We start from the raw sequence: 12,345 nt of genomic DNA, 5'->3' as shown, positions 1-12,345 counted from the left end.
TGACACAATAGACCAGGTAGATTTAATTCATATTTATAGGACATTCCATCCAAAAGTAGCAGAATACACTTTCTTCTCAAGTGCACATGGAACATTCTCCAGGATAGATCACATCTTGGGTCACAAATCAAGCCTCTGTAAACTTAAGAAAATTGAAAACCTGTCAAGCATATTTTCCTACCATAATGCTATGAGATTAGAAATCAATTACAGGAAAAAAGATACTGTAAAAAGCATAAACACATGGAGGCTAAACAATATGCTACTAAATAACCAAAAGATCACTGAAGAAATCAAAGAGGAAATCAAAAAAAATACCTAGAGACAAATGACAACGAAAGCATGATAACCCAAAACCTATAGGATGAAGCAAAAGCTGCTCTAAGAGGGAAGTTTATAGCAGTACAATCCTACCTCCAAAGCAAGAAAAATCTCAAATAAAAGACCTAACCTTACACCTAAAGCAACTAGAGAAAGAAGGACAAACAAAACCCAAACTTAGTAGAAGGAAATAAATCGTAAATATCAGAATAGAAATAAATGAAATAGAAACAAAGAAAACAATAGCAAAGATCAATAAAACTAAAAGATGGTTCTTTGAGAAGATAAACAAAATTGATAAAACTTTAGCCAAACTCATCAAGAAAAGAGGGAGAGGCCTCAAATCAATAAAATTAGAAATGAAAAAGGAGAAGTTACAGCAGACACTGCAGAAATACAAAGGATCATAAGAGACTACTACAAGCAACTATATGCCAATAAAATGGACAACCTGGAAGAAATGGACAAATTCCTAGAAAAATACAACCCTCCAAGACTGAACCAGGAAGAAACAGAAAAATATGAACAGACAAATCGCAAGTAAGGAAATTGAAACTGTGGTTAAAAACCGTCCAGCAAACAAAAGTCCAGGACCAGATGGCTTCACAGGCGAATTCCATCAAACATTTAGAGAAGAGCTAATACCTATCCTTCTCAAACTCTTCCAAAAAATTACAGAGGGAGGAACTCTTCCAAACTCATTCTATGAGGCTACCATCACCCTGATACCAAAACCAGACAAAGACATCACAGAAAAAGAAAATTATAGGCCCAAAATACTGATGAACATAGACTCAAAAATCCTCAACAAAATACTAACAAACCGAATTCAACAACACATTAAAAAGATTATACACCATAATCAAGTGGGATTTATCCCAGGTATGCAAGAATTTTTCAGTATACACAAATCAATCAGTGTGATAAACCATATTAACCAACTGAAGAATAAAAACCACATGATCATCTCAATAGATGCAGAAAAAGCTTTTGAGAAAATTCAAAAACTCTCCTGAAAGTGGGCATAGAGGGAACCTACCTCAACATAATAAAGGCCATATACGACAAACCCACAGCAAACATTATTCTCAGTGGTGAAAAACTGAAAGCCTTTCCTCTAAAATCAGGAACAAGACAAGAGTGCTCACTCTCACCACTACTATCAACATAGTTTTGGAAGACCTAGTAATGGCAATCAGAGAAGAAAAAGAAATAAAAGGAATCCAAATTAGCAAAGAAGAAGTAAAACTGTCACTGCAGATTACATGATACTATACATAGAAAATCCTAGGGACTTCCCTGGTGGCACAGTAGTTAAGACTCCATGACCCCAATGCAGGGTGCTTGGGTTCGATCTCTGGTCAGGGAACTAGATCCCACGTGCATGCTGCAGCCAAGAGTTTGCATACCACAACTAAAGAGCCCAAGTGACACAACCAAGAAGGCTGCGAGCCACAACTAAGTAGGTCACCTGCTGTAACTAAGACTTGACACAATGAAATAAATAAATAAATAAATTTTTAAAAATAAAAATAAATAATTAAAAGAAAATCCTAAAGATGCCACCAGAAAACTAATAGAGCTAATAAATGAATTTAGTAAAATTGCAAGATACAAAATTAATACACAGAAATCTCTTGCATTCCTATACACTAACAATGAAAGACCAGAAGAAGAAATTCAGTAAACAGCACCATTCACCATTGCAACAAAAAGAATAAAACACCTAGGAAAAAAATCTACCTAAAGAGACAAAAGACCTGTACATGGAAAACTATAAGGTACTGATGAAAGAAATCAAAGATGACACAAACAGATGGAGAGATATACCATGTTCTTGGATTGGAAGAATCAATATTGTGAAAATGATTATACTACCCAAAGCAATCTACAGATTCAGTGTAATCCCTATCGAATTACCAATGGCATTTTTCACAGAACTAGAACAAAAAACTTTACAATTTGTATGGAAACACAAAAGACCTTGAATAGCCAAAACAATCTTGAGAAACATAAATAGAGGTGGAGGAATCAGGATCCTTGACTTCAAACCATACTACAAAGTTACAGTAATCAAGACACTATGGTACTGGCACAAAAACAGAAATATACATCAATGAAACAGGATAGAAAGCCCAGAGATAAACCCACACACATATGGTAACCTATACTATGACAAAGGAGGCCAGAATATACAATGGAGAAAGGCACCCTCTTCAATAAGTGGTGCTGGGAAAACTGGGCAGCTTCATGTAAGAGAATGAAATTAGAACACTCCCTAACACCATACACCAAAAAAAACCTTAAAATGGATTAAAGACCTAAATGTAAAGCCAGACACTATAAAACTCTTATAGGAAAACATAGGCAGAACACTCTATGACATAAATCACAGCAAGATCCTTTTTGACTCACCTCCTAGAGTAATGGAAGTAAAAACAAAAATAAGCAAGTGGGACCTAATTAAACTTAAAATGTTTTGCACAACAAAGGAAACCATAAACAAGATGAAAAGACAACCCTCAGAATGGGAGAAAATATTAATATTTGCAAACGATGTGACTGACAAGGGATTATTGTCCAAAATTTACAACTGGCTCATGCAGCTCAATATCAAAAAAAAATAAGCAACCTAGTTAAAAATGGGCATAAGAGCTAAAGAGACACTTCTCCAAAGAAGACATACAGATGGCCAAGAGGCACATGAAAATATGCTAAACATCACTAATTATTAGAGAAATGCAAATCAAAACTACAACGAGGTATCACCTCACACTGGTCAGAATGGCCATCATCAAAAAATCTACAAACAATAAATGCTGGAGAGGGTGTGGAGAAAAGGGAACCCTCATGCTTTTCTGGTGAAAATGTAAGCTGATACAGCCACTATGGAGAGCAGTATGGAGATTTCTTTAAAAACCAAAAATAGTACTACCACATGACCCACCAATCCCACTACTGGGCATATACCCAGGGAAAACAATAATTTAAAAAGACACATGCACCCCAATATTCATTGCAGCACTATTTACATTACCCAGGACATGGAAGCACCCTAAATGTTCATCAACAGAGGAATGGGTAAAGAATATGTGGTACATATATACAATGGAATATTACTCAGCCATAAAAAGGGATGAAACTGGGTCATCTGTAGAGATATGGATGGACCTAGAGACTGTCATACAGAGTGAAGTAAGTCAGAAAGGGAAAAACAAATATTGTATATTAACGCGCACATGAGGAATCTGAAAAAATTGGTATAGACGATCTTGTTTACAAAGCAGAAGTAGAGACACAGATGTAGAGAACAAACGTATAGATACCCAGGGGGATAGGGAGGGGGTGTGGGATGTATTGGGAGATTGGGATTGACATATGTACACTATTGATACTATGTATAAAATAGGTAACTAATGAGAACCTACTGTATAGCACAGGGAACACTACTTAGTGCTCTGTGGTGACTTAAATGAGAAGGAAATTGAAAAAAGAAGGGATATATGTATACATATAGCTGATTCACTTTGCTGTACAATATAAACTAACACAATATTGTAAAGCAACTATACTCCAATAAAAAAGGGAATATTTAGTGCTTAAAAGAAATCCAAATTGGAAAGGAAGAAGTAAAACTGTCACTGTTTTCAGATGACAAGATATTATATGTAGAAAATCCTAAAGATACCACTAGAAGACTACTAGAGCACATCAATGAATTCATTAAAGTTGCAGTACACAAAATTAATATATAGAAATCTATTGCTTTTCTATACACCAACAATGAACTATCAAAAAGAGAAATTAAGGAAACACTCCTATTTACCAATGCATCAAAAAGAATAAAATACCTAGGAATAAATCTACCTAAGGAGGTAAAAGACCTGTACTCAGAAAACTGTAAGACACTGATGAAAAAAGTTGAAGACAACACAAACAGATGGAAAGAATTAATGTGCTCATGGTTTGGAAGAATTAATATTGTAAAATGACCATTCTACCCAAGGCAATCTACAGATTCAATGCAATTCCTATCAAAATACCAATGGCATTTTTCACAGGACTAGAACAAATAATTTTGAAATTTGTATGGAAACACAAAAGGCCTGGAATAGCCAAAACAATCTAGAGAAAGAAAAACAACTGGAGGAGTCACGTTCCCTGACTTCAGACTATAATAAAAAGCTACAGTCATCAAAACAGTATGATAGTGGCACAAAAACAGACACATATATCAATGGAACAGAATAAAGAGCCCAGAAATAAACCCACTCATTTATGGTCAATTAATCTTCAACAAAAGAGGCAAGAATATACAATAGAGAAAAGTCTCTTTAATGCCAGGAAAACTGGACAACTACATGTAAGAGAATGAAATTAAAACAATTTATCACACCGTATGCAAAAAAACCTCAAAATTGATTAAGGACCTAAATGTAAGACTTAAAACCGTAAAACTCCCAGAAGGAAACATAGGCAGGCAGAACACTCTTTGACATAAATTGTAGCAATATTTCTTTGGATCTGTCTCCTAAAGCAAAGGAACAAAGGCAAAAATAAACCAATGGGGCCTAATTAGACTTAAAAGCTTTTGTACAGCAAAGGAAACCATCAAAACCCCAAAAAGACAACCTACTGAATGGGAGAGAATATTCGCAACTTATATGACGAATAAGGGGTTAATATCCAAAATATATAAACAGCTCATAAAGCTCAATAGCAAAAAACAAAACAACCTGATTGAAAAATGGGCAGAAGACCTGAATAGACGTTTTTCCAAAGAAGACGTACAGATGGCCAACAGGCATGTGAAAAAATGCTCAGTATTGTTAATCATCAGAGAAATGCAAATTTAAACCACAATAAGTATCACCTCATACCTATCGAATGCCTATCAACAACAAGAACACAAATAACAAATGTTGGCAAGGATGTGGAGAAAAGGGTACCCTAGTACTCTGGTGGTGGGAATGTAAATTGGTGCAGTCTCTGAGGAAAGCAGTATGGAGGTTCCTCAAAAAACTAAAAATAGAACTATGATACAACCCAGCAATTCCACTCCTGGATATATATCTGAAAAAAATGAAAATACTAATTTAAAAAGATACATGCACCCCAATGTTCATAGTAGCATTATTTACAATAGCCAAGATATGGAATCAACCTAAGTGTCCATCAGCAGATGAACAGATAAGGAAGATGTGGTATATATGTACAATGGAATACTACTCAGCCATACAAAACAATGAAATTTTCCAGTTGGAACAACATGGACAGACTTGGAGGGTATTACACTTAGTGTAATAAGTACAGAGAAAGACAAATATAGTATGATATCACTTATATGTGGAATATAAAAAATAAAACAAACCGGTGAATATTAAAAAGAAAAAGAAAGAAACAGACTCACAGATATAGAGAACAAACGAGAGGTTACCAGTGAGGAGAGGAAAACAGGGAGGGGTAAGACAGTGCAGAGGATTAAGAGGTACAAACTACTCTGTATAAATTAAATAAGCTACAAGGATATATTATACAGCACAGAGAATATAGCCAATATTTTATAATAACTATAAATGGAGTATAACCTTTAAAAATTTTGAATCACTATGTTGTACACCTGAAACTTGTATAATATTGTACATCAACTATACTTAAAATAAAATTAATTAAATAAATAAATAAAAATAAAAGACACCCTCCCCCCAAAAGAAAACGGCAAAGCAATAGGTTATGGCAGTGGTGGAGCCACCAGAACCCTGAAAACCCTTGAAACTACAGACAGGATCTCCCTTCCAAGGCAAAGCCCCGCAGTGAGAGGAAACTGCTGGACAGAGAATCCAAACCGAGCAGAACTAGGATGGGGAGACAAAAGCAAAAGTAAGGACCAGATGTTAGAGGAGAAGGGGAAAGGAAGCAGTTCAGACATGAGTGGTCTCAGAACATTTGAGGACGCACACAGACACATACACACAGACACTGACACAGACACACACACACATACACACAGAGTTTCTTATCACTTTGTAAAAACAACAGATGAGTTCTAGAGCCCTGAAACTAGAAAGGCTATCCTGGCCATCCTTCCTTTTTAAACAGAAAGAAAAATTTATTTTACTTAAAAACTTACAAACAGAAAATCGTGCTAGAATCTTTTAGAAAGTTATTAAAGATAAAAGAGAATAAGGAGCAGAATAATGTCCTTAAGCACGAAGATATCATGCCAGGAAAACATGCATACAAATCAGATAAAAACTAATATTTAAAAATGAGCTATAGACATTTCTCCAAAGAAGATATACAGATTGCCAACAAACACATGAAAGAATGCTCAACATCACTAATCATTAGAGAAATGCAAATCAAAACTACAATGAGGTATCACCTCACACCAGTCAGAATGGCCATCATCAAAAAATCTACAAACAATAAATGCCGGAGAGGGTGTGGAGAAAAGGGAACCCTCTTGTACTGTTGATGGGAATGTATATTGATACAGCCAGTATGGAGGGTCCTTAAAAATCTAAAAATAGAACTACCATATGACCCAGCCATCTCACTACTGGGCATATACCCTGAGAAAACCATAATTCAAAAAGAGTCATGTACCACAATGTTCACTGCAGCTCTATTTACAACAGCCAGGACATGGGAGCAACCTAAGTGTCCATCGACAGATGAATGGATAAAGAAGATGTGGTACATATATACAATGGAATATTACTCAGCCATAAAAAGAAGTGAAACTGAGTTATTTGTAGTGAGGTGGATGGACCTAGAGTCTGTCATACAGAGTGAAGTAAGTCAGAAAGAGAAAAACAAATACTGTATGCTAACACATATATATGGAATCTTAAAAAAAAAAAAAGGTTCTGAAGAACCTAGGGGCAGGACAGGAATAAAGATGCAGATGTAGAGGATGGACTTGAGGACAGGGGAGGGGGAAGGGTAAGCTGGGATGAAGTGAGAGAGTGGCATGGACATATATACACTACCAAATGTAAAATAGATAGCTAGTGGAAAGCATCCATATAGAACAGGGAGATTAGCTTTGTGCTTTGTGACCACCTAGAGGGGTGGGATAGGGAGGATGGGAGAGAGACGCAAGAGGAAGGAGATGTGGGGATATATGTATATGTATAGTGGATTCACTTTGTTATAAAGCAGAAACTAACACACCATTGTAAAGCAATTATACTCCAATAAAGGTATTTTTAAAACATGAGCTAAAATAAAGAAAGAAAACAACAGAAACTATGAAAGAAGAGAATAAATTGGAATTGAAAAAAATTCAGATATGAGGTAATTAGAGAAAAAGACTATTTAAAAACAAAGGTGACATGAGAAAGGAAAAAATTAGAAATAAAACAAAAAATTATTCCATAAATAAAGACTAAACTAAAAGTAACACAGAGTAAGTAGAGAGAATGGATAACACCTGAAAAGAAAGAAATGAAGGAGACAGAAACAAAGTAAATAAAAACAAAGGAAGAGACTTCCATGTCTGACTCTGATGGAGTAACTTGAACTGTGCTAACCCTTCCACCAGGAACAGTCATAAAACTGGACCAAACATATGAGGGGATGTTTTCTGGTCTCAGACAGCATGCTGTGTAAGACTTGAGAGTCCTGAGGAGGACAAGAAAGTCTCAGGAGGCAGCCCTGTGTTTGCCCACCTCTGCCCTGCAAATGTCCTGATGGAGGCACAGTCTGAGAAGGATGGATGGACCCCACCTCACTGAGGTAGCAGAGGTCATACTTGGGGTATGAGGCGAGATTATATGCTGGATTAACAAACAAGTGTACTAGATTTCAAAAGACTGAAATATTATAGTGTATATCTCCGGTAAGCAATAGAATTAAACTAGAAATAAATAACAAGGTCTGTAGAAAAATCCCCCAATGTGTGTCAATTAAATGAGATTTGTAAATAATTTTGAATCAAAGAAAATTCACAAAGGGATATTAGAAAATATTTTCAACTGAATGATAATTGAAAAACAATAAGTCAAAATTTGTAGGGGGCAGCTAAAGCAGTGTTGAGAGGGAGACATATAAAGCTTTAAATGCCAATATTAAGAAGAAAATTTTAAATCAGTTATCTAAATTTCCATCTTAGAAAGTTAAGACAAAAATTCATTAAGCATTAGAAAAAGAAAAAATGAAGGTACTCTTTATAAATCTACTACATTGGATTTTTCTTATTTTTTTCTCACCAATGTTTAGTAATTTTCAGTATAAAGGTTATGCACAAAGAACAGAAATCAATGTGCTAGAAATAAACCAACCCAGAAAATGTAAAACCTTAAAGTTGGTTATTTGAACAGATTAACACAATTGATAAGCCAGCCTCTAGTGAGAAAAAGTAAAAGAAAACAAAAATGATCAATATCAGGAATGAAGGAGGGAATTATCTTTATATATCCTACAAATATCAAAAGGATAATGAGGAAATATTAGCAAAAACCTATGCCAAGAAACTTAATAACTTAATGGAAATAGACAAGTTTCTTGAAAAGTTCAACTTACCAAAACTGAACAAGAAGAAAAAAGAAAATTTAAACAGCCTTATATGTGTTAAGTCAATTGAACATAAAATTTTAAAATCTTCCCACAAAGAATCTCCAAGACCAAATGACTCCATGGGTGAATTCTATCAAACATTGAAGGAAGAAATAATACCAACATATACAAATTCTTTTAGAAGGTGGAAGAGAAGTGAATGCATCCATCTCATTTTTAGACCAATATAACTCATATCAAAATCTGACAAAGAGTATTTCTCTGGTGGCACAGTGGTTAAGAATTCGCCTGCCAATGCAGGGGACACAGGTTCGCGTCCTGGTCCAGGGAGATCCCACATGCCGTGGAGCAACTAAGCCCGTGAGCCACAATTACTGAGCCCACGTGCTGCAAATACTGAAGCGCATGTGACTAGAGCCTGTGCTCCAGAACAAGGGAAGCCACTGCAATGAGAAGCCCGCATGCACCGCAATAAAGAATAGCCCCTGCTCACTGCAACTAGAGAAAGCCCTTGCACAGCAAAGAAGGCCCAGTGCAGCCAAAAATAAATAAATAAAAATAAATAAATAAATCTGACAAAGATATTATAAGAAAATTACTGATACCCTAATGAATACATATGCAAAAATCACCAAAAAATTAGCAAGTCAAATCTAGTGGTATTTAAAAATGATAATATATTATGACAAAGTAGGATTTATTCTAAGAATTCAAGGTTGAGTTGACATAAAAAAATTTGAAAAAAATATCCATTTATTATAAAATCTCTCAGCAAATTAGAAATTAGGGACAACTTCCTAAATCCAATAAACAGCATATTTTAAAAGCCTATAGCTAACAATGTACTTAATGATGAAAGAGAAAATGTTTTCCCATTAAGACTGGAAACAAGGCAAGGCTGTGCATTCTTACCATTTCTAGTCAACATAGAATAGGAGGTTCTAGCTAGAAAAATAAGGCAAGAAGTAAAAAATTAGAGATATGGGCTTGGAAAAGAAGAAATAAAATTTTCTATTCACAGGCAACATGACTGTCTACATAGAAAATCTTAAGCAAGCTATTAAACAAAAAAGTAGAAGTAATAAGTGAGTTTATCAAGGTTTTACAATAGAAGGTCAATTGAATTTCTATATGCTAGCAACAAAAAGTTGGAAAATAGAATTTTAAATGTATTATTTACAATATTTGGAATAGCATCAAATCATAAATTACTAAGGGATAAATTTTTTAAAGATGTGCAAAATCTTTACATTGAAAACTACTAAACATTGTTGAAAATAATAAGAATGATCTAAATAAATTGAGGTGCATAACATATTTGTGAATTGGAAGGCTCAGCATTGCTGGGAAGGCCAGTGTCCCTAAACTGTTCTACAGAGTCAGTGCAATCCCGATTGGAAACCAGCAGTTTTTGTTTTTAAACATAATAACAAGCTTATTCTAAAGTGTATATGAAAATGCACAATAGGCAAAACAATTTTGGAAGATAACAAAATTGGATGTTGGGGGCTTTGTAATGTGTCAACTTGGCTAGGCTGAACTATGTTTCCCAGAATTCCCCTCTTTGTGTGTTTCCAGGATCTGGAGAGACTTCTTTTGTCTGTGAGATTGGAGGGCGGAAATGAAGCAGTAGGCTGTGGGAAGGTGGGGGCAGGTGTTCTTGTAGTTGATGTGCCCTGTCCTTTACATGCTGACATGTGTGGTTGGCGTGGCAGCAGCCAGGCCGGCACCTTCTCCCAGATTCTTGTGTCCTGGGCCAGGTGTGGGTTTCGCTCTGTGACAAAGGATACCAGCTTCTCTTGCAGGACACACACTTCCTCGAGATCCTAGGCAGTGAGGACTGGCCCAGGGCTCACACTCCTGAGTTCCAGCTTGTCTGGCTCTCCATTTCTTTCCCTCTGTCTTCCGTCCCTGAGTGCCTGCTGCGTGGACTCCAAGCTCCAGTATTTGACACCAACACAACAGTCCTACAGAGAATGTTTAACCAAGTATCACAACTGCACACAATCAAATCCCAGTGATAAATCTCCTATTAGTTATATATAACCTTCAAGTGATTCTATCTCTATGATTGAACCCTAATACAGAGAATTTACACTTACACCAAATGATTTCAAGACTTAACTGTAAAACCTCAGTTATCAAGACAGTGAAAAGAGATGTAAAGGCAGATCAATGAAACAAAATAGAGAGTCCAGTTATAGACCAAAAAATCTATGGTCAGTTGATTTTTGAAAAAGGGATTAATGCAATTCAATAGTGGAAAAGATAGTCTAACAAATGCTGCTGGAACAGCTGGATCTCTAAAAGGAAAAATAATGGCCTTTCATCTCTACATAACACCATACACACAAATTTATTCAAAATGCATCGTACATCAAAGCATAAGAGTAAATTTATACAACTTTTAGAAGAAAACATAGGATAAAAACCTTTGTGAATGTGGGATAGGATAAACATTTTTTGACAGGACATATGCATTATGCATAAAATTAAAAATAATAAGATTGAATTCGTTGAACTTAAAACTTTCTGTTCTTCAAAACTATCAGTAAGAAAATAAAAAGTGAAAAAGTAAGCCACAGACTGAAAGAAAATATTCACAATACATATATCTGACAAAGAATTTGTATCCAGAATATAAAAAGAACTTTAAAGCTCAATCATAAGAGACAAACATCCCAATTAAAAAATGATCAAGTCAAAACAAGTGTAATTTAAAAAAAAAAAAAGATTGCTTTTATTCCAGGTGCTGTTGTCTGCTTTTGATTCCAATTAAAAAATGATCAAGTCAAAAAAGTGTAATTAAAAAAAAATATTGCTTTCATTCCAGGTGTTGTTGTCTGCTTTTGATTCTAATAGGGTCAATTTTAAGTAGGAAAATGATGTGATCTGTTGATTTACACAAAATAACTTTTTTCTACTCTCTGTCATGCCCAATGCAGTGCTGGCACATTATTGAATAAATTAACAAATTAGTTCATCAATTAAAAAGAAAAGGTCAAAAACCTTAAACAGTTCACACACAGACATAAAAACATATATATGACCATGGTAAAGTGTTCATAAAAGAAATGTAAATGAAAACCACAGTGAAGGGTTTTGGACGGAGCGCAGGGAGAGGACTGGGGTTGGCGGCTTGAACATAGCCTGAAGGGGTTAGTGCACCACGACTAGCCGGGAGGGAGTTCGGGGAAAAGCCTGCACCTGCCGAAGAGGCAAGAGACTTTTTCTTTCCTCTTTGTTTCCTGGTGCGCGAGGAGAGGGGTTTAAGAGCGCTGCTTAAAGGAACTCCAGAGACGGGCGCGAGCCGCGGCTAAAAGCGCGAACCCCAGAGACGGGCGAGAGACGCGGCTAAAACCGCGGACCACAGAGACAGGCGGGAGACGCTAAGGCTGCTGCTGCCGCCACCAAGGAGCTATAAAGATGTTTAAAAAAAAAAAAAAAAACCACAGTGAAGTTTCACTTCATGCTGAGTATAATGGCTAAAGTGAAAAATTA

The sequence above is a fragment of the Neophocaena asiaeorientalis genome, unplaced genomic scaffold (genome assembly GCF_003031525.2).
Source record: "Neophocaena asiaeorientalis asiaeorientalis breed wild unplaced genomic scaffold, Neophocaena_asiaeorientalis_V1.1 scaffold117, whole genome shotgun sequence".
Classification (NCBI taxonomy): Eukaryota; Metazoa; Chordata; class Mammalia; order Artiodactyla; family Phocoenidae; genus Neophocaena; species Neophocaena asiaeorientalis.
Note: the sequence above shows the minus strand (reverse complement) of the source record.